Source organism: Adiantum capillus-veneris, chromosome 23, assembly GCF_014529385.1.
Source record: "Adiantum capillus-veneris isolate H3 chromosome 23, ASM1452938v2, whole genome shotgun sequence".
NCBI lineage: Eukaryota > Viridiplantae > Streptophyta > Polypodiopsida > Polypodiales > Pteridaceae > Adiantum > Adiantum capillus-veneris.
The window spans coordinates 130,854,428-130,878,465 of record NC_140953.1 but is presented as its reverse complement, the minus strand read 5'-3'; the positions used below and the strand labels follow the sequence as shown (position 1 = coordinate 130,878,465).

The window sequence follows — 24,038 nt, the reverse complement described above, 5'->3', positions numbered from 1 at the left end:
AGTGGCGCAAATGCGAGAGACCTGTGTGTGCCAGAGCGCGCCTTGACTCCAACTGGCCCTTGCGCAGCACTAGCAAATTACACACAGTCTCGACAGGTGTTCGAGTTGTGTCGAGATTACTGCGCAGAGACAGCACCTTCAGAGTCAATCACAAGGGGAGGCCACACAATTGCAATGGCGCCTAGGGGCTGGTTTCGCATGCTGAAGCAGGTTTAGGAAGTATGCTCAGCCTCCCATCAAGCTTTCAGCATTGGCATGGTGAGCTTGTCTGGGTTTGCCTCCTTCGATTACTTTTTGGCATGTCAGTTTTCAGCAAGGCAGAGATCTTGCCTCAACTCACACATAGTCATGCAGGTTTAGGGCTTTTCTCTGGTTATCTGAGTCAAGATTACTGCACAGGCGGGTTATCTGTGTTGAGATTACTGCGCAGGCAGGTCATCTGTGTCGAGATTACTGCGCAAGGCAGGGGTATTATAGCAGGTACAGAGCATCACGAGGAGGTGTTCGAGCAGTTATTGATTCTCTGATGTGCTGAGTTTACTGCACAGACATGTTCGATTTCAACATTGCAGGGATGTTATAGCAGGTACAATGTGCAGCATGCAGGTGTTTGAGCAGCTATGTGGTCTCTGATGTGCTGAGTTTACTGCGCATACTGCCGAGATTACATTATTGACACAATCTCCAGGGAGCTGCTGTGTTAGGTCGAGAATGGGGTGCTCATCTTTTTTTGAGGGCATCGTGGGTGTTTTTGAGAGAGAATGGCATTGTGAAGGTTTCTGGATTGAATTGAGTTTTTGCAAAACAGAGAGAATCGTTTTCAAGAAGGTGACAAGGTCCACGCCCAACTTGACATGATGATTGCTTACAAACAAGTTCTCTGTACATGGGCTCAATGGGTCGATAGGCATGTAGATCCACATGAAACACGTGTCTTTTTTCGGACATACTCTCCGTAGCATTTCAGGTAAAAGACAGGGATTGCACTAGCTATTTTGCAGTGTGACTTCTGATAGGTGCAAAAACCCATCTTAATCATTTCTATTTAAGATGGCTTAATCTTCTTTCCTACTTCCAGGGGAGGGCGATGGAATTCGGGCGGGCATTGTGAAGACAAGACAGAGCCAGCAAACGACAAGTCTGATCTGCCCACATATCCAAATGAGATGCGAGCTCTAGAAGAAGTCCTGGGAATGATAAAAGTACATGTTCATGTGCTCGACGTTATGAAGCTCTCCGCATATAGAAAGGATGCACATCTGAGTGTCTATTGGTATCCTCAACAACTGAATGTGCGGCAGCAAGATTGCGGCCATTGGTGGTTACCGGGGGTTGCGGACATCTAGAATGAGCTCCTGTACTATTCAATAACCTCGGCTCCCTAGAATCTGTATGTCACAGCACATGCCGTTTGCTAATCGCGCATTGTGCACCATTGCTTGGGAAGAAAAGGAAATAGCATCTCTATGATGCTGCCCAAGAGATGTATGTATAGCATCCCTTCAAGAAGTGAGGAAAGTGGCAGCTTCATGACGCTGTGGAATCAATACGTATAGCATTGCTTGAGCAACATGTCTCATGGAAACGGAACCTCTTTCACGAAGTCGGGATAGCACCGTAGGCTCTGGCTTTTGTGGTGGCTAGAGTTGGAGAAAATTAGCATTCCATACTATAACTGATATACAGAGGATTGCACCAAAGGTTGCATTCCTTAATTAAATTTTGGACAAGGCCTTGTTCTGGAAGTTGCAGAACTGGTCACCAATAAGGCTTATTTAGTAAACAAGTGATTTTCATCAGCATGCCATATGTGAGCAATGGAAAGCACAAAATCAGATATGTATATATGTTTATCAACACCACACCTTGAACCATTGTTTGCTTTGTAACGCCTTTTTAATGCAATGGGTCTGAGGTGAGAGGTTTAACCCAACACCTTGCACAACACTTGTGCATTCCTTTTTGAGTAAGTTATACCTCTACTATGTTGCCTTTGACGTTGTGTAGGTTGCATTGGAGTGCACTTAGATACCAAATACATCTTCAAATTGCTCTCTAATTTGATTGAAGCAAACTCTTGGCCACGTACAATGACTAAATAAACGAATCACGTTAGTGATGTTTGTATGGTTTCTTTCTAGGAATATACACATTATCATGCACATGATCGAGACTCCTATCTTGAAAATCTCTTTAACTTATGGCAAATATTGAACTAACAATCTCCCCACAATCAAAGAGATTTTGACCTTTCCACTTTAGTATCTATAGCTAAGTATGGTGAAGTAAACCTTGGAGCAACGTGATGGACCACATTGCGACTAGATAAGAAGCAATGGCCTCCTAATTGAAAGGACATCTAACAAGAAAGGTACAATAACATTAGCCTTGCTAGCAAAAAGTCACTTGTATGCCTTTAAGGGACTTTGGTAAGATTTTTTTTCGTATTGTTACGATGTCCAAAACAAAAACCCTTTAAAGGAAACATGTCCAATAGACAACATAAGTACAACTAATAGAAACAAAAGAAATGAAGTATAAAATTGTTATTCCATGGCAATTACTTATCTAAATTCTTTCAAAGGTAGGCCAAATAATGCTTGAGCAGGCTCAAGCTCCTTTGAAAACTCCTTATGTGAATATTTAACAGAGTTGCTAGACTTGTGCAATACCTACATAGGACTAATGACATTTGCAATTGCTTTAGTTGATTTCTATTTGAGAGTATGAAGATAAAGGATGGTGCATTCAACAAAGGGGTATGTCCATTGATAAAGGCATTGTGTTGTGCTCATGATAATAAGTGACATCGTAAGGAAAATATCCTTGTAACTTTGTCGTGATTTCTCATGAAATAAGCCCTCTCATCAATACTAGGGGAGCACAATAATACTAAGTTGGCAATAGAAACCTATTTAAGGTATCATCAAATCTTATAACACTTTCAAGGGCTTAGGGTAAAAATTGATTAAATATTAATATACAAGGATTTGTATGGTTTAGTTAGTGCATGATGTGAGTGTTCCTATCTTGATTACTGCATGCTTGACTCATTCTATCCATCTGTGCATCCTCGTGTATATATAAGACCAAGAAAGCGCTTTCCCCAAGCAATTATATCGGAGTCAATGACGTAGTTGGTTTGAAGATCCAAGGTAGATGAACAAACAAGCATGTGGGATGGATTGGTTCTCAACACTTGTAGGAGCAAAGCTACCATGAAGGCCAAAGGTGACAAGACACAACCCTATATGCTATGTAGAGATGCCAAGGATAGACATCGCACCATGAAAGCACAAATCAAGAAAGAAGATAGTCTAGTCAAGCTAGAAGAAAGCCACAACAATCAAAGTCATATACCTCTAAAAAAACAATCGAACATGAAGCAAAGATCCGTTTTGACATTTCAAAACTAATTTACTTATGAATGAGAACTATGCCATAGCTACATTATTTGTGTGTTGCAAAGTTAAGATAGCGTTTCACCCTGAGAGTGCTAAGTAGTTCACTACTCAGATTGATTTCAAGGGTTGCAAGGCTAGATTGACATCAAACCTACAAGAATATAACTATGGACAATGGTAGTGAAAGGGATGGTACAAGGTTGTACCTGATGCATTAAGTTGCATGCTAGAAATCCATGCTCTTTTTTACAGAGATTATGAGTCAATTTTGGCATATATTTGCGATACTTGTGAGCATGATTAGTCATATGATAAGGTGCATATTCGTGTAAGAATGTAAGATCTCTCTTACACTAGAGAGAGTGTTATAGATGACTCCACAGGTAGTTCCACTTTATTGAGTGATGAATTGTAGTTATGAGTTTTTTTCTATCAAAGATGGGTACTTGCTTCACAAGGGGAGAGTATGTGGACTTTCGTACATAGACTAAGTGCTAGATTCTTTTTGAGTCACAATAGCCCAAGTGTAGGTCATTTGGTATTAGAAGACATGCACCATTAGAAGCCAATTCTATAGGCAAGTTTTGCATTAGAATATGTGTTTTTGAAAGTGTCGAGCAACAAAGGTAAAGTTTCATAAGGTAGGTTGGACTCTTGCATTGCTTAGAGATACCTAATATGGGAGAGCAATTCTATGGATTTTTATGGTTGGTCTCTTGCTTCAAATTGCAATCAAAATTCAAGGTAGACCACTTGACAAAGATGTGTCCTCTTAATCTTACTAAGATGATGCTCAAGGCATTATAATTAGCAAGGTGTCAGAACAAGGGTAGGACCAAGGGGGGCACCGTCCCTAGGCACAACTGGCTAAGGATGGCTTAGGAGTTCATAAAGATAGGTTAGGATGCTTATAAGAAGATGAGGGTGGAGAATATCATGCTTGGTCCCCTATCTTCTCAGTGGTATCAGAGCTATAAAGATTTTTGGAGAAAGGTGGTCGTGGAGAAACAACCACTTTTTACATGTGCATGGATTCTCTCTCTCTCTCTCTCTCTCTCTCTCTCTCTCTCTCTCTCTCTCTCTCTCTCTCTCTCTCTCTCTCTCTCTCTCTCTCTCTCTCTCTCTCTCTCTCTCCGTCCGTGAATGAGGGTGATTGGATGAAAAAGCACACTTCTTTGCGTCCGTGAGTGTGAATGTTACTGTGTGCGTGTGCGAGCACGTGTGCGAGAGAGGGGTAGAGAGAGAGTAGTTTTTTTTTTGCGAGTGTCAAGATTACACACAGTGTGCCGAGATTACATATAGAGTGGGTTTTTGCATTACTTTGATGTGGGTTGAAAGTTAGACTCTTTAAAGTAGGATGAGTGAATGTTGAGCATACTTGCAAGAGTCATAAATGAAAGAATCTACTTTAAGCTTGACTTCAATGCACAAATAAAAGGCACCGTGCCATGCCACCGAAAGTTATGACTGTGCAGAGATTACTTCTTGTGTCGAGATTACAATTGCACGGCGCCGAAAAAATCCGCGGTCCTCATTGAATCTTGATCCTACTTTTCACTCCCACCTTTGATCCCTTGAGTTGGACCCCGTGTTACATATAGACGAGGGGGGGCTTGGCACTATGAAGGCGACCGGGCAGTCAACAAAGACTTCATGGTGAGGTTCGGGTGGTGGTTCTGCAGCGCTGTAACCCGCTATTAATGCTGGCAAGTGGAGTTGATGCGATGCCTAACAACATGCTTGAATGTGTGTGTGTGTGGTAGCGAAGCTGTAGAATAGCCCCCTTGCTTTGCGCCATCATGGCCTTTTCAGAGTGTTGCGGGCCAGCAAAGCACTAATAAAACAAGATCAGCGTCGTGAGTGTGTGTGAAAATTAAACAAAAAGGGAGAGAGAGGAGGTCACGCTAAAGACCGCAGCGGGGAGAGAGAGTGAGAGCTAGAGGGGATTTAGAGAGAGAGAGGGGGATGAGAGAGAATGTAAATGAGCCCGCTTTTAGAGTGAGGGGGAAGAGAGAGGTTACAAATAATGGGACCTTGGGGAGAGGGGAGTTAGAGAGAGAGAGGAGTGTGTGTTGGGGTGTCTTCACACGGAGCGAGAAAGAGAGAGAGAGATGTCGGCCAGTGTGAGAGAGAAGAAGAGTATTTTGAAGTCGTAGAAGAAGAGTATTTTAATGTCATAGGAAACTATCCCAAGAGACCGTAAAGATCTATCCGACAAGGAGAAACACAATGGGAGAGCGCTCATGCACCGAAAGGCACAGCTCAAAATTATTCGCTTTATCCAAAGCCGCTCAAATTTTGATCGCCGAGTCCACACAACCATCGAACTTTGCCGGGACATGTGCCCAAGCTCGAGGTCAACCGCCGGCGCTCGCCAAAAGAAATTCTTTCAATTTTTAATTTTATTAATGCTCGAAAAAGCCAAATTTAGTTAGCCAAAAACATTAAAATTCACTCGAAAATCCAAAAAATCATCTGAAAATCCCAAAAATTCTCAAAAAATTTCCCAAATTTTTCTACAAATCTCTAAAAATCATTGGCAATCAAATTGAACACTTTTGACACGTAAAAGCACACCAAAAATACTAGTTTTTACCAAAAATACAATTTACGACAAAATCAACAACCTAACCCTCGGAAATAGCAAAACACTCAAACTTTGACAAACGAAGCCCAAATGCGCTTGAAATCAAGCCGTAAACACGCATTCAAAACATCTCATAAAGATTGAAATATATCAACTTTTTACGAAATAAAGCAAAAATTAATGCAAAAATTAGCAAAAAATTACCATAAAATTATTCAAAAAATTCCCAAAATTTATCCACACATAGAGGATTAGTGTAGCCAAATAAAATCACAAAAAACACATCGATTCAATTGCCAAATAATTTGATTAATAAAATCCAAACTAAGCAATTAAATCGATAAAATTAGGCCAAAATTTGACGCAATTGGAGTGTGTAAATCCCTGTTTAGAGCTAAAAAACATAGCAAATTAACCATTACCCACATCAAATATGCAATCAAAACATTGAATTGATCATGCACATTAAACACTTTTTAGGCCCACACACACTAATAAAATTGACAGTTTTTACCAATCTTTAGGTGCGTACACAAAAGGGTTCATCTTGTCGAAATTGCAATGTGATTTCACAAATCTCTAGTTGGACATGAGCACAACACAAATAAATCATCACAATTGAAAAATCATTAAGCACACATTGATTTTTAGGTGCACAAACAAGGGCAAAATAGTGCACGCATACTTAAAATTAGGCCTACACACACTCAATTAGAATGCACACACACTTGCAATTGACCATTCAAACATGCAACTAACGCAATTAGACACCCAATTAGCAAGGTACAATCACCAATCAACAATTGAACTTGTCAAAATTCATACGTCACCAAATCTGGAAAATTTCGGCATTACGACGGCACAAAAACGAACAATCCAAAAATTTCATAGCATCAACATTGCATTGCAACAATATAGCATCAACATTACATTGCATCATGGTGGAGTCTCTACACAATTCTACACATCTTTAGATTCTAGGGAGGTTGAGAATACCACCTTGATTACCTTTCCAATGAAGGTCGATTGACGGTTGAAAGCTCCAATCCGTAGCAAATTAGTGTGTAAATTAGCAAAATTAGTCAAATTAGCAAGGGGTTAGTGTGAAAATAGAGTGTGTAAATACACAATTGAAAATATGTGGTGACAAATTAGGGAAAAATGAACACATTGCTTCATGCACACACATCCAAAATCCACAAAACCATAAACACACAAGTGAAACTAGTAGTGAAATTAGTGAGGAAACACATTTGATTATGCCACAATTACACTAGCGTAGGCCATCGTCCCTGGTAGCGGCGCCAAATGTTGAAGGTCCCATCGTTGCATAGCTCCAATGACCAGCAAAATTATCAATCCAGAGGGATGAGCTACCCGGCTAGGGCATGAAAACACTCACACGATTAGTGAGCTAATCATGGCAACACGAATGGTTGACTCTACGAGGTGAGCTTCTCAGCCTATGGAGGAGCTAAGCCACAATGATGGGCAATCTCCACATCCACTTCTCTTCACCTCTAATCAACCCAATCACACACACTAACGATTGCAAGACGCACACAACACTAATCCTATCATGCAACACACTAATCGCAAGCACACACACATAGATCTATCGAGCACCACACTCCAATAAAACCTACATGCACACACAAGCAAGAGAGGGCAATCATAGAAGATTAGAGACGAATTAACCACTAATTAGTTATGATCTAGCTAATCAAAGCATCATAGGCAATCATAAGAAACATGAGAGAGGCATAGTGAAAGAGAATTAAGCATTGATTAGTGTTAATCAAGTCACATGAGCAAGGAGAAGCTCAAGGACTCCATAGCCACACACCTCAAGAGCTCTCACCAAAGAGTGCTCTCAACAAATGAGCTTGAGAACCCTAATTTCTTTTACACATGGCTTTATATACCTAGTGTAAAAATATGCAATGTCCGGGTACCCAAGGTCTTTAGGGCTTCACCACTTATTGATCTGCAACCTAGGCACACTAACTGACCTGTTCTTTATAGCTTGGAACTCCCATTGAGCCCGTAACACATTAAAATATTGCAATGGCTTGAAATAAATCGAGAATTTATACTACGTGACCATTTTGGAAAAATGTGAAAAATGTGTGACTCAAATCTTCACAGCTTCTTTGTATTCATCCTCGATGTGCATCCATATGTCTTCGGTCTTTAGCAGCTTCTGTTAGCTGGAGTTGACTCAGTTAACAACACCACTAAAGTACAAGGTTCTGCAGGAGATGTGGACAGGCAAAGAGCCCAATTATGACAAATTACGTATATTTGGGTGTGAGGCATTCTCACATGTTCCAAAAGCGCTTACACAAAAGCTGGACCCCAAATCACACAAGTGCATCTTCATTGGATATGGTGTAGACGGAGAGATGGGATATCGTCTCTTGCACTCGGATTCAAAGAAAGAAATATGCAACTCATAGGTGATATTCAATGAGTCTAAGATGCATAAAAAGCCAGTGAAAGACATTGAGTATCGTAGAGTATGCTTTGAGGATGTTACCTCACAACCACTTACACAGAATGTTGGATGTGCTAGTGATACACCTTCCACTAGTACACACACACATGTTGATCTAGAGAGAGAGGAATTTAGCATTAAAGCACTTCGGAGATTTACTCGTACATCTCGTGCACCTGAGCGTTTTGAGCCAGGATTAGACTACTTGCTAGTCATTAATTGCGGTGAACCCACTTGCTACAAAGAGGGTGAAGTGGGAAGAGGCTATGCAATCTAAGTATAACTCAATTTTAGCAAATGAAACTTGGGAATCGACAGAGTTACCTGCGGGTAAACATGTATTTCCATGAAAATGGGTGTACAAGAAGAAGTATATCAGAGATGATCCCGAGCCTAAGTATAAGGCTAGATTGGTTGCTAAAGGATTCAAGAAAACAAAAGGTATGGATTTCTATGAAATCTTTTCTCCAGTGGTCAAGATGACTACATTGCTTCTTGTACTTGGTCTAGTAACCATCGAGGACTTGGTATTGGTCCAAATGGATGTGAAAATAGTGTTTCTTCATGGGGATCTTGAAGAGGATGTTTACATGAAACAACAAAAGTTTTGTGATAAAGCCTGAGAAGCCAACACATGCAAGATCTATATGGATTAAAGCAAGGCTCAAGGCAATGATACATCAAGTTGATAAGTACATTCAATCCGAGGGTTACGAACGGAGCCAAGAGGATCACTACTTGTACACAAAGAGGTTGAATGATGGTTCCCTCATCATTTTGATTTCGTACATGGATGACATGCTCATAGCCGAGAAGTCAAAAGATGAGATTGCACTTCTTAAGGATGCCTTAAGCAAGCAGTTTTCTATGAAAATTTGGGTGATACACATCAGTACTTTCTTGGTATGCGTATCAAATGAGATCGCAAACGTGGTATGCTCAAACTTTCACAGGAAGAGTATATTCACAAGGTCTTGCAATGTTTTAATATGCAAGGGGGGAAAGCATTGAGTACCCCAATGACAACATACAAAAAACTTAGCAAGCATTATTGTCCCAAATCGGATGTTGAAAAGGCAGAGATGGCAAAGGAGATGTATTCTTTGACAGTTGGTAGTCTCATGTTCACCATGGTTAGCACACGGCCAGACTTGCATATGCAGTGGGAGTGGTCAACGGGTTAATGGAAAATCCAGGCAAAAAGTATTGGGAAGTAGTGAAGCACATCTTGAGATACGTTAAGGACTTAGCTGGCAAGTGCTTATGCTTTGGGTACAGTGATGCATCCATAGTTGGATACACTGATTCGGGTGTGGAAAGTAGGCAATCCACATTTGGCTACATTTTCTTGTTCGCTAGAGTGACACTTTCTTGGAGATCATGTATCCAGAATTGCACTTTGTCTTCCACCACTGAGGCAGAGTATGTTGCAGTTTCTAGTTCCAGTAAGGAAGCTGTGTGGTTATCTCATATAGTGGGAAATTTTTGGTATACACCAAACTCTAGTGCTACATTGCGACAGTCAGAGTGCGATTGTGTTAGCAAAGAACCCTGTGTTTCACTCCAAGTCAAAACACATAGTAGTCAGGTATCATGTGGTACAGAATATTTTGTCTAGCAAACGCATTGAGTTAGTCAAAGTTCACACGGATGAAAACCCAGCGGGCTCTAACAAAGAGCCTAGCCTCATAGCAGTTTGCACATTGCATAGAGATGATGGGCGTAGGGTGAAGCTACAGTCATGCTTCACGGTTCTGTACATTTGTACATAGTAGCCCCTACATTCTTTAGCCACTTGGGCCACATTGGACTTCAAGTGGGAGAGCGTTGGGTTTCGGGCCCCATGGCCAGGTTGTGGCCGGGTGCCCACCCACTTACATTCATTTTGGTTATATTGGAAATAAGGAGAGTGAGAAGTATTCTCTCACAAGCTCCACCAAATATCTGAGTCTGCTCTCATCCCTTTCTCTTCCCCTTCTCTCCTTCCCTTCCCTTGCACTCTCCGCATCCGCAACCTTCACACGGGATATTTATGACACTTTGTTGCCTCTTTTCAGTGGTGGAAGTTCAAATGCAAATTCCAATGAGGCAAATGTACAGCCTATGGGGGTTTCTAAAAATGTTACATATCAACCTATTACTGATGCAAATGTACATGATGTACTTGATGAGGAAAGGGCTGAGAATAAGCAGGCTAGAGGTATGCCAAAATGGCTGGTGCATACTTTTGTGACAGTAAATTCGATGCACCTTTGTCTAGTCGTACTCATTCAAGTTCTCGCCAGGCATCTTATGACATTAGATTGTTATGCCTTGGCTATGTCTAGCTTACATTATGTTGAGGAACCTCTGTCTTTTGATGAAGCACAGAATTCAAAAAATTGGATGGTTGCCATGCAATCTGAATATGATGCACTTATTGAAAATGACACATGGACTTTATGTGATTTCCCCCCTGGAAAAAAAGGCCATTGGTACAAAGTGGGTTTACAAGTTGAAATGCAAGCCGGATGGTGAGATTGATTGCTATAAGGCTTGACTTGTTGCAAAGGGTTATGCACAACAAAAAAGCATAGATTATGAAAAGACTTTTTCTCCCACTTGTCGAATGACTACTGTGCATTTTCTATGTGCATTGACATATCATTTTGGTTGGGATATACATCAATCAGACATTGTTTTTGCTTTCTTGTGACATATTTGAGGAAGTTTATGAATCATAGCCTCGCGGTTTTGTCATTAAAGGGCAAGAAGATAAAGTGTGAAAATGCAAGAAAGCTTTGTATGGGTTGAAGCAATCTCCTCATGCTTGGTATGAGAAGCTTGGCACTCATCTGGTCAAACAAGGATTTTGTAACAGTCCCAACAGAAAGCACATTGTATGTAAAGCGTGAAGTTGATGTACTTCTCATTGTCGTTCTCTTTGTGGATGATTTGCTGATTACTGGACCAAATGAGAGACATATTGCTGAATTTAAGGCTGATTTGAATTCTACTTTCAAGATGAAAGATTTGGTATTGTTGCATCATTACTTGGGTATACAGTTTAAGCAGTGTGATGGTGGTATTGCCTTGTGTCAGACAAGTTACATAGAGACATTGCTATGTAAGTTTGGACTTGAGGATTGCAAATCTATAGCCACTCCCATGGAAACAGATTTGACATTGAGTCTTCATGATGTTGGTAATCCTACCGATGTCACTCTTTACCAAATTGTTGTTGGATGCCTCATTTATGTATGTAACACGAGGCCGAATATTCAGTTTGCAGTCTCATAGGTTAGTAGATTCATGTATAGCCCAGAGTCTAAGCATTGGTAGGCTATCAAGAGGATTTTCGCTACTTGAGTGGCACTTTACATCTTGGCTTGTTTATCCCAAGGGGGGATCATTGCCGCCAAATTTACATGCTTTTTTGGACTCAGATTGGGCTGGTTGTTTTGACACACGAGTGTCCACAAGTGGTTTTTGTTTCATGCTTGATAGCTCATGCATATCATGGTTGACCAAGAAGCAACCTACTATGGCCACTTCCAGTTGTGAGGCTGAGTACATGGCAGTCTTCATGGCTACGGTTGAATGTGTATGGCTCAGATGCCTTATGGATGATTTGAGTGTTGGAGTACAGGACACTGTCAACACTATCTACACTGACAGAGAACATTGGCAATTACAAGGAACCCAGTTTTTCATCCTCACACAAAGCACATTGAGGTGCATTACCACTATTGTCAGGGAGAGGCTCTCAACAGGAGAGATCAACTTGGCTTATGTGCCAACACAGGACAACCTTGCAGATCTTTTCACAAAGGCATTGTCTCGTGAGAAGTTCAAAGCTTTCTACAAAGCTTTGGGCTTACTCCCCTTTGTGGACTGATCATGTCCTTAGGGCATGGCACTTTCCTATACTCTATGTACCAACTCTTGTTCACCGCATCACTCCCAAGGGGGAATTGTTACCATATACATGTGGTAGTGATGTGTGTGAACACACTTAGGACCGTCGGCACATTTTTTTCCTCACTAGGAGGTTTTTCTCCCCGTGCATTGTATATATGACCATCACTCTAGGGCTAACTCATCTTTCCATTGCGCACTAAGTAATACACTCTTTGTTTTGTGCCTTGAGCTTCCTTCGTCTTCTCCAAGTTGTGTGTGTTTTTGTGCAACCCTAATTCCAACAAATTAATGGCAGTAAGGCATAATTTGCTCAATTATTATCACTACAGTACATGTGACCATGCCTTTAGTTCTTCAAGCGTGTCATGATTTTATTTGTCCATAGCCACCACAATCCATCAAACCATGTTGGTCCTTGATCCCCATCTCTCCAGTGTACTTAAAGTTGCATCACAGGTTAACTCTACCTTGGGAAGACTTCGAGTCCATCCCGAGATCCCTCTCTAGCTTTGAAGTCCTTTCATGGTAGCGATCCCTCTCTTTCTATGACAAATTCACATCAGGAAATCCTCTCTCTGTTCTTTTTTTATTGTTGTCAGCATATATTTTCTTTGACCTCTTCTCAGCCTCATTGCTCTTAGATTCATCAACAACCTCAACCTTCAAAGGTGGGGTTTCCCTAAACTCACATTTTCTTGAAGGTCTTGTTCGTTCAAGAGGAAGTGCTCTTTTCCTTACTAAATCCTCTGCTTGGCTTTCTAGAAACTTATCATGTGACTATGCATCATCAAGTGCTTTGGAACGAAAGTAGATTGTGATGACTCATAATGTCTCTCATTTCTACACCCGTGATAATCATCTCTCGGCGTGTCATCATATCAAAATTTTGGGCGAGGTTATGTCCACGCATCATGCTCAAAGTCTCTACATTTATTACTTCTTTCAGTAGGAGGCCCAATGCGATCATCATGTTGAAAGTAATATCTTGACCTTGGTAGATACGTAGGATTCACACGTGTGGCATCTATAGCAACATCATTCTCAGAAACTATTACAAAAGGTTGTTGTGCTTGTTGTTGTTGGTGGAAAGAAGACCACTTATCTCCCGTTTGTGGAGCCTCTTCCAAGGGGAGTGGATCTCGCAGTTCACATTCTTGACCTCTATTGTTTTGTCAATGGGGTCTATAGAGGCATCTGGGTCATGGGTAGCCAATATTTGTCTTCCAATGGAAAGCTTTCCATCACGCTTGGTAGCCTTAGGACTCTCTCTCTCTCTCTCTCTCTCTCTCTCTCTCTCTCTCTCTCTCTCTCTCTCTCTCTCTCTCTCTCTCTCTCTCTCTCTCTCTCTCTCTCTCTCTCTTTGAGAATACGGATTTCATGTTAGAATTCAAATTATTCAAGCAATACTCATTCCATACCTACTATATTTCATCCCATTGTTTGATTGGTCCAAACTTAAGATAAACCAGTTTAACTCATGTCTTGGGAAGTTTCTTTGGGGGAAAACTAAGAGCAGTGTTGCTCTTATAGCTTGGGATCTGGTCACACAAACGAAAGAGCAAGGAGGTATTGGGTTTATAAATTCACACACTCATACATTGGCCAGAAGATCATGCCTTCTAAAACGCATGATACTCTGGTAGAGGTTGGACCTCCTGTCTTTGGGCATCAATAAACACTTCTGTTGTGTACTTTCATGGTACCTGGTAATTGAACTCTTGGGATAAACTGTTTTCAGTTGTGTAAAACTCAAAACTGGGTTTGATACTCCACATTCTTGATAAAATCTTGCAAACAAGTCTGCTCAAAACTAATCTAGAATGGGAGGATTAGGTACATAGGGAATTACCTTGGGTGGAACATGTAGTCTAAAGTCACGTTTAAAAAAAACCACCAACTTTGTTTCTTGGCAAAACTGCCCTTCTATGTATAAGAAAGGCAGTAATCAATTATTGGACTCTAACTACTCCCCCCATATATTTTTGCTAGCCAGGAGGGAATTCAAACTACAGCATGGATTGAGGATTGCTTGGAACTTGTTGTGTACCTGCATACACAACTTATAGGTACCTCTGAACACTCTTGCTGTTGATAGACAGAGAGACTGGGCTCTCCCTAACCATGAACTTACCTGGTGGCTAGCCAAAACAAAATAGTTTTATCAAGTGCTAATGCAAGATGCTATTATGCATACCAGATGTAACAAAGTACGGTCAATGAGGAAATCACAAGCATGGTGGTCCAAAGTATATGACAAGGTTTGAGACTCTAACTGCTCATTCATATATAAAGTATTCAACTAGAGAGTGCTTTTGGGAGGGTTGCCTAGTGCTCAAATCATCCAAAAGAAAGGAAAAGGAGATGGAAAATGTGCGAGATGTGGTCAAATTGAATCATTCAAGCATGTTTTTTTGGAACTATAAAATAGTCCAGGAATGGTGGAGATGGAGCAAACTTTTGCTTTTAAACTCTGTTTTTTTTCAAAAAAAGTGGAAAACCTACCTACTAGCTACTGTTCGGTGACTTACCACTGGTTTGGTTATGGCTCTGCCCTGGTAACTGGTTCAAACAAAACAGTTTTTCTAGTACTTACTAATTTGATTGCAGGTTGGCATGCTATTTGTGCCTTTTTGCATGGGTTATTATTCTATGACTTGATAAACCTTATGTTTTGGATATTGATGGGAGCTTGAAATATGGTGGTGTTGTTCCACCCTCTACACATTGGTAGTGAATATTTGTTGTGGATAAATGGGCTAGGTGGCACGCTACTGCTGTATTGAAACATGTCTTTATGGCCAGGGAACAAGATGGTACTTTACATTTTCTGCTTACTCATTAACGGTTGCTTTTTTGAGTAGAAAGGGGTTTTTACCATTGTGTTATGTAACATTATTATGGTATGGGAAGTTGCCATAACTGCATTCCATGGAGACTTTTGGGACTGTTTCCGAATTCTGGTTGAGTTACTGCTTATCCGTATTTACATGGACATTATGGGTTTTTTTAATGGTAAAAACAAGGCCTGGCCCTGCTGCGTACAGGTGTTTGATTATTTTCTCTAGACCTACTACTTTCAGTTATACTGAAATCGTCGTGCTAAAGTACTGCAAGGATCTCCTCTTTCATTGACATAAGGATTTGGAAACTGTGTAGCATGATTCTTCTTTTAGTTAGACTCATGTTCTTACTTGATTCAACAAGGGCAACTTGCCACCTGGGTAGACCATAATGATTTATAAGGTAAGTGACTTGCAAACCGGTGGATTTGGATAACATGGTGGACCTAAACTTTACCCAACTTAAAACAAACATTGAACTAGCCTATGGCGGATTGGAACTATTAGAGGAATTTTTACAAATGAACACCTATTTCTTAAAACTTCATATGATGGTGCTTTCATTAATCTAGGAAGATTAAATGTGATAATAAAAGTGGGGGGATTTAGACACTTGGATTAGAAGGGGTGATGACCTTCTAATCAGAATGATATAAAATTCTTCTCTAAATTAAAAAACTTTGGGTTTTTTTTTATAAACATTGGTCCACATAATTACTATGGACTTAGCTTGAAAAGGATTAATTTTTTTTTTTGTGAGATGGACATGGATAATAACTGGTATAGTCCATTAATACCTGTAAAACACATCCAAGGTTAACATATATGTTGTCTTGTTTTGGATGGATGCAGGTAAGGACTCTATCTTATCTTGGAAGGTTTTTTTTTACTTTGGCAAGCTGTCCTACACTGGATTACACACTCACATACTATTTGGAAAGTTCATATGCTATTTGTATATTAAAATGAGACCTCATCCTTACAAACATTGTACAAAAATAATTCTAAGGCTGAGTTGTTTTTGTACTTATCTTTTTATTTTTCTGAAGCTAGTTGCCTTTTGAATGTAAAAGTTCAATTATGTCTTGTTATTTATGATAAAACAACTACACACACACACACACACACACACACACACACACACACACACACACACACACACACACACACACACACACACACACACACACACACGCTCACACACACACACACAGGGAGGGGGGGGGGAGATAAATAAAAATTAAAAGAAGCTCTCTCCTAAAAGATCGCTTCAATAGCTCCAATCGCCTTGTGAGGAAGTGTTTTTGGTAAAATATAGCATCTAGGCGATATCTAAAAAAATCTCACTCCAAAGCTCAATCAAAAAGCTCACTCAAAAATCTCGCTCCATTCTAATCCCCTTCCTCAAGAAGGAAACTTTAGCACGAATGTGTGTTGTAGAGAGGGGGGACAATGTGTTTTGTTTGTATTTTTAGATGGGCATTTGTATGATGTTGTCATCTCTTATGGCTAGCAACAAAAAGTTAAAGTCGTACTTGGGCTAGGACAAGGAAAGCTTACCAGGTGAAAAAATTATGTGCAGAGCACTTAGAAGAATTTGCATACCTTCCAAGGGATGGTAGGTTATTGCATGAAGGACAAAGGGGAGACACACTTTCAAAAGGTGATGCACAACATGTTACTGTTGATGATGTCAACAAGGATGTCGAGCTTTGTGGCCTCTACGATGTAGACAATCTTAATAATTAGGTCTTCCTGACATCAAACAATATCTTTGACGAGGCTGTAATGTATTGGAAGTTTAAACTATGGCATCCTCTAGGGAATGATTTTCTATCCACTTTGCACACCATGGTGCGTATGGGCAAATACTATCTTCTGTCGTTGTGGATTATTCTTTATCAAGGTTGATGAATGTACCTGAAGAAGATAAGAGTGACATGGTAGTGCATGTCATTTCCCTCGACCGTGACTTACCAAGACATTGTGAACATTTCTGACCGATAAATTGTACGCAAATGCACAACCAAGAATTGATTGCTTAAAGTTCTGATGAGATTCTATAAAGAGGTTGGTATCGTAATCTTTTGCTTTATTTACCATCAGTTCATATCGTTAGTTACTTTTTATCGTGTGTCAAAAGCAAGGAGTTTACCAATACAGAAGCGTTCCGAGCTAATGACATCGTGGCCGCAAAGGCAGTTATCACCATTATTGACAATAGTGATGACAAAGGGGAGGTCCACAAATAGGTGATGACTACATGCCTCTTGTACATCGTACGGAGGTCATACTTGTTGCATCTTGAAGGTAATTATGTATTGGGAAGGTATCATTGCTAACTCTTTTGTGTATTTCTTGCAATTATTGTTCTTAAGTACAACCGATGTCTATGAAATTGAATTTCTTCGTACATTTCCACAAGCTGATATGTGGTGCCAGCTAAAACAATAAGTTGAATAGCTTGTGATATTTGCCACAATTCTAACGTGTTCAACTCTCAGTATGAAGTAGTATATGTACAGCATGTCAAGAACAAGAGGTGAAGAAGTATTTGGTACTCTAAGTTATGTTTTTATTGGCCTGCCCCAAAGGGGTGAGGGATTCCCCTTTTGCTAATAAAAAAGGGGATATTATGTTTAAGAAATGCATAATTTTTTGATCGGTTGGTGGATATAAAAGACACTCATGACAAAGACAAGCAAGTATTCACATCCCCACTAAATCATAGAGAGGAGACTCGTAAGTCATTTATACTTTTCAAGCATCCATGTGTCATGCTTTAAGGGCATTCGGCAACTTCAGGCCATTAGCTCGTTACAGATCGTTCAAGAGGCACAACCAAACTCAATCACACGGTGCTCAAAGATTTTTTCCTGGCATTGATTTTTGTCCGACCGTTAGCGGAGGCCGCTGGAATGTTGCTTGACACTTAAAAAAAAAAAACTCATACTATAGAATAACACGAATTTGTCATCTGAGGTCCCGTTTTAGCGTTAGATTGCCAAATGCCGTGAGAGAGAGAGAGAGAGAGAGAGAGAGAGAGAGAGAGAGAGAGAGAGAGAGAGAGAGAGAGAGAGAGAGAGAGAGAGAGAGAGAGAGAGAGAGAGAGAGAGAGAGAGAGAGAGAGAGAGAGAGGCAATGGGTCATTCTAGAGCATCAATGGAAAAAGCAGGTGCATGTAGAGAGTGGGAACATCAATTGGTAGTGAAGGAGTTAGGGCACATGACGAGGATGCATGGCGTGGGGTAACCAAGCATGTAAGAGATGAGGGCAACATGTTCAATTACAGAGAGGCAGTGAGAATCAAGTTATCTCTCTCTCAATCTTGGGAGCTCTCTTGATCTGTAGCTATGACATGTTGTTAAGCCTAGGGAATTTTGGATGTTTTACCTTAGTGGAATTCAGAATATCAGCTTTTGTACTTTTGGGATTCCAAGGGGTGTTCTTGGGAAAGGGCATTGCCCATTAGTATTCTCCAACTATGTAACTGCCGATCAGTGTCTATTTGGGAATATGATGACGGAAGTTATGGTGGAATTAGTATGTTTCTGTTTCTGTGTTATGTTCCAGTTCCAGTTCCAGTTCCATTCTGACTCCTATGTTTGCCCGTTTTGAATGTCTGTACCTTAAACACTGGTGATCACGGTGTATGTGTGACGTAGCATGGACGGATTCAGATTTCTCTTGTGGGAGCGAGTGCTGAAGAGATGGAAGTAGTTACTGAATGAAGGGAAGACGTTCAAAATAGGGCAAGTCTGTATGGGCAGTTATTTGTGCTCTAGAAGAAGACAGTCACATTCACGTTGATGGAGTTGGGCTGATTTTCTGAAAGTCATCAAAATTCAGATGTTGCCATAGAAGAAGCAAAAGAGGACACATATCCAGATTAGACAAGAAGATTTGGATGTACCAGAGGATTATCAGAGAGATAGACAAAAGGAAGAAGTGGAAGATGAACCAGATTTATTATCACATATTTTGAGGGTCATCAGGAAGAAATTCCGGGGGATCAGTTCCACCAGGGGGGAGTTATGGGAGTCAAGTTCCACTAGGAGGAAGTGCAGGAAGTTGAGTACCACCAAAATCAGGAATCGGATAAGTTTGCAGAATCAGAATTCAAATCACAATGACTGTTGCATAGTTTGAAGTCAAATTGCGGAATCTGGAATTAGAACTGTTGCAAATGTGGAAGTCAGAAATTAGCCAAATTTCAAATCAAAGTTCTAGCGGATAAGCGCCATGGGGAGTCAAAAGAAGAAGAGAAAGAAATGTAAGGTATGCATGAGTCGGAAGCATGAAGTGGAGGATTGCCCATGTGCAGTTGATGAGTGTTCAGAGGGAGATGCATGTAGGAAGTGGTGTATGGTGGATTTGTGTTCAAAACTTCAAAAATTTAGCCGAAGAATGCATAAAGCATCAGTTGATGGGACACAGGTAGCATGGGATAAGTTGGAAGATTTTGAGGATGACTTAGAGAGGGCATATGAGTGGTTGACTAATCATAAAGGAAAGAGGAGGACATCATGTTCCAGCAGGAAGGAGGTGAGAAAATTGCAGGAAGCATGTGAGAGATTGAGGGATGCATATGCGGCTGAGGTTGAAGATGAATTAAGTGATGATGATGACGGATGGGTTGGCTTGGAGACGGACATCCATCATGTGGGGATACCAAAGGTGGAGGAGAAGGAGGTGCAAAAGGAGGTTGGACAAGAGAGCCTAATACTGCCCCTAGATACCCATACCCTACTACTGGAGTGTGCTCATAGAGTGGAGATGGAGTATCCATTGCTGAAATTGATGTTGGTGTTGTCACTTGTCAATGATATTTATTATTCAGAGGAGAAGCAAATCATGCATATTGAGGATGTTGTTCACGGAAATCAAAGACCATTTGAAGAGGCGGATAATGTGAGGAATGGATAGGTAGATAGTCGGATGAACGGAGAGGTGATGGATAGAGAGAGGAATGAAGAAGAAGAGGTGATTGATTTATTTTTGGGTTCAATTGAGAATGTATGTAGGATTACAAATGAAGAGTCAAAGCAGGAAGAAGTTTCAAACATCAGATGTACTCAGGAGGAATTTGCAGCAACAACAATGAACAACTCAAGTTCGGAGGGATTGTCACCACGAAGATCCACTGATGGAAATATGCAGTTAGCAAATCTTGTGGAAATTGTATCCCAACAATGTACACAACAGTTTCGATAAGAAAATCAATGGGTGGTAGCTCAACAAATGCAAGTGGGAAGTTGGAATGAAGACCATGTGGAGGATCAACAATATCAGCAGGATAAAAGGCAGCAAGGTAAGGAGGAGCAACATGAGGTCAGGGAACATAGCCAGGCAGAAACCCTGGTTACCTCTATCCTACCACGGAAGTGTGTCCATGAAGAACATGAGGATTATTCCTTTTCGACTGATCGAAGTGTCATGCTCATTGGGAATTCACATACATTTGAAGAGGACAATTGTCAACAGCAAATGGAGGATGTGCATGCTAATGCGGATATCATGGCAGAATTTTTTCATTTCAAGCAGACTTCAAAGCAAATGTCAAAAGAGGATGTCAAAAGAGCCAAGCGACAATTGCAGCAGCAAGGACCAGAAGATGACAGCAGGATAACGGAGGAGATTGAGGATGATGATATTCATTCCATATTGCGGCAAGTTCATATAGATGGATATGAAGAGACATTCAGGGAAATTTTTTAGTTGATAAAGCAAGTCAAATTTTGGAAGATGCCGAATGTGATTCAGACTCAAATTCAGATTTCAATTCAGATTCAGTCTCAATTTTGGATTTGGATTCAACTGCAATTTTGGATGCAAAGACCAATTCAGATGCAAATTTTAATGGAAGCCGTGGAAAGCTTGATGAAGAGGTATGACAATCAATGTCACAAGGAGGATGACATCGATACTCAGTGGGGATTAACAACATCATTTTCTTCTTGGATTGAACAAAATCAGAACAAATATGTAGGAGTTGATAGGGCACTGTTGTATAAGGGACATGAAGAGGAGTATCCCAAGTGTCAGATTTTGGTTCAGCTTCATATTCGTAGTGAGATTCAGATTCAGATTGGAATTTAGATTTAGGCGGAAATGCAGATGCAAATTCAGATACTAAAAGTTCTTGAAATTTCACAGTGGATGTTGCGGAAGGCTAAAGATATTGCAGCAAATGATGAAGTCATCTTTGGAAATGTAGATGGATCTAAATTTTATCATGGCGATTGTCAAGCCATTTGTCAATTTGGGAGTCAAGCAGATGATGTAAACGTGGAAGTAGAGGATGTTCAGTAGAATGCAGATTTAATGTCAAAGTATGTTCAACATGTAAAGGGATCTGGAATTCGGAATTTGAATGGCGGACTGGATGTTGGAATTTGGACTGTGGGATTGGAAGTCCAAAAAGAGCAAAGTCGGGGGAATGGAATTGGGCAAAAGGGTCAAGGGGTACTCATTAGTGGGGGTACTCACTTTAAGGCTAAAAACTCGCTCAGTGCTGATGTGACTCACTTAAGGACGAATATTTTTTGGGTGAATCTTGCATGGCGTACCCGAATCGAGGTGAAAATTCATCATTATAAGATTAAGGTGGTGAGAAGTGTTGGAGATCACATCCAAGTGTGCGAACGTCGCAATTCACTGATTGTTAAGGAGAAGACTGGCAAAATGTTTTCTGAAAATATTAAGGGAAAGCTGATGGCGGGGATGACAGGTCTCTTAGTAGCTAATTCGGATGTGGATGCCTCGAAGCAGGAAGTGCTGGAATATGTGCAGGAGATGTGGAATACATCAACTAGGCTTTGGAGGGAGCATATGGAAGTGTCGACGGACTGCTTCAAGAATTGGTTTCAGCAAGTTGGAAAGGAGAGCATTAGGAGGGAGAATGAGGCATTGAAGATGGAGAATGAGAGGCTCGTTGTAGAGATGGAGGAGTCGAAGACTAAAAGCAAGGGAATTGAAGTAAGTGCATGGGGTCTGAGTAAGTGGAAGGCGGAGTTGAGCAGTGGCGTTTTGGAACCAGATCGGAATTTGGCAGGTGGAGTGGAATCGGAAGTGGAAAAGCAAGCGGAATCAGATGTGGAAAAGCAAGGGGATCCAGATTTTATGGCAGAAAAGGCTGTAGAGATAGATGCAGAAGGAGTTGCTGGGGAGCAGATTACTTGATCAAGGGATTGTGGGTCCAGGTCAGCCTATGGCTCTAGCCACCGGGCTGTGCCAGGTGTTAAGCCTAGGGAATTTTGGATGTTTTACCTTAGTGGAATTCGGAAGATCAACTTTTGTACTTTTGGGATTCCAAGGGGTGTTCTTGGGAAAGGGCATTGCCCATTAGTATTCTCCAACTATGTAACTGTCGATCAATGTCTATTTGGGAATATGATGACGGAAGTTATGGCGGACTTAGTCTATTTCTGTTTCTGTGTTCTGTTCTAGTTCCAGTTCTAGTTCCATTCTGACTCTTGTGTTTGCCCGTTCTGAATGTGTGTACCTTAAACACACGTGCACATTCAATTTCTAGCAACTTCCACAACCAAGTACCTGTCGTTTTTGTCTTATTTGACCACTGCTTCAAGAGCTTCAGGCAATTGCGCATGTGATCACTAGAGATTGGCTTGTAGCCGCCAACTCCTAAAGTGCTTAGAGCGCAATAAATTATGTAGGAAGGACAAGCAAAGGCTGCAAGCGAGGGCTAAAAAGGCGGAGTTGAAATGGTTTGAAAGATAAAAAATAGGAGAGAAGAATGGATGTAGGGCAAAGTTGAAAGAGGATATGAAGGAAGGAGCTAGGCAGTTGAGTTTCCTTGCGGACCTCTCTCTTTCTCTCTCTAAGCTGACAGGCATGGCACACAACAATTGTACTATGTATACTATGTGTATTATGTGTGTGTGTGTGTGTGTGTGTGTAGCAAAGAGGAGATGAAAGGGGGGAGAGAGTTGAGTTTCCTTGGACACCTCTCTCTCTCTCTCTAAGCTGGCAGGTGTGGCGCACAACAATTGTATTGTGTGTACTCTTTGTATGTGTGTGAGTGTGTGTTGCTTTTTTTCATATTGTGGGGGCAGCTAGCAGCATATTCTAGCGTTCAGAAACAAGGGCGCAATACCAACATATTGTAGTGGTGAAAATCGGAAGTAGGGCAACCGCAGAGAGAGAGAGAGAGAGAGAGAGAGAGAGAGAGAGAGAGAGAGAGAGAGAGAGAGAGAGAGAGAGAGAGAGAGAGAGAGAGAGAGAGAGAGCTCACTAAAGCATTCCAACCAAAGCTTTAATGAAGCTTGCCCTAGCTCGAGTTGTGTCAACTACTTACATCTCCATTTTCCTTTTTTTCCCCCCTTTTATATTGTGTCATACATGATAATGATATCATTATTATACCATGGCGCACAAGTTGGCAAGATGGAATAAGATCATGACATAAATATGTCATCTAGTATGAAAGAGTCGCACCTTGCTCTCAACCAGTTTTTCGTGAAGTGGTTAACCATTGGTCCCACTGGCAGATGTAGAGGTTGATAAATACACGCCCACTTAGGGTTGCTTGTTCAAAATTTGAAGCATTCTCACCCCACTTAGAGTTGCTTGTTCAAAATTTGAAGCATTCTGATTTTTAGCAGCACACCAATGCTTGTAGGCAGGCCTCGTGATGTTTCTTTTTGTAGCAAATCGCTTGTTTGTGACTATGAATTTGTTTGCATCTCCGCCTTGTAGATTCCAAGGAATCTTGAAAGAAATGAATTTCTTTTAAAACCTAACCATGATTCACAAGTTTTACAGTAGTTTAATAGCCGGCATGATTAATT

At 40.8% G+C, this 24,038-nt stretch overlaps 2 pseudogenes; one reads left to right on the top strand and one right to left on the bottom strand.

Annotated features, from left to right (window-relative positions):
- Window positions 1-12,751: 12,751 nt before the first annotated feature.
- Window positions 12,752-13,652, bottom strand: LOC147428560 (uncharacterized; annotated as a pseudogene).
- Window positions 13,653-19,593: 5,941 nt separating this feature from the next.
- LOC147428559 (uncharacterized) lies at window positions 19,594-21,540 on the top strand (annotated as a pseudogene).
- The last annotated feature ends 2,498 nt before the right edge of the window (window positions 21,541-24,038 follow it).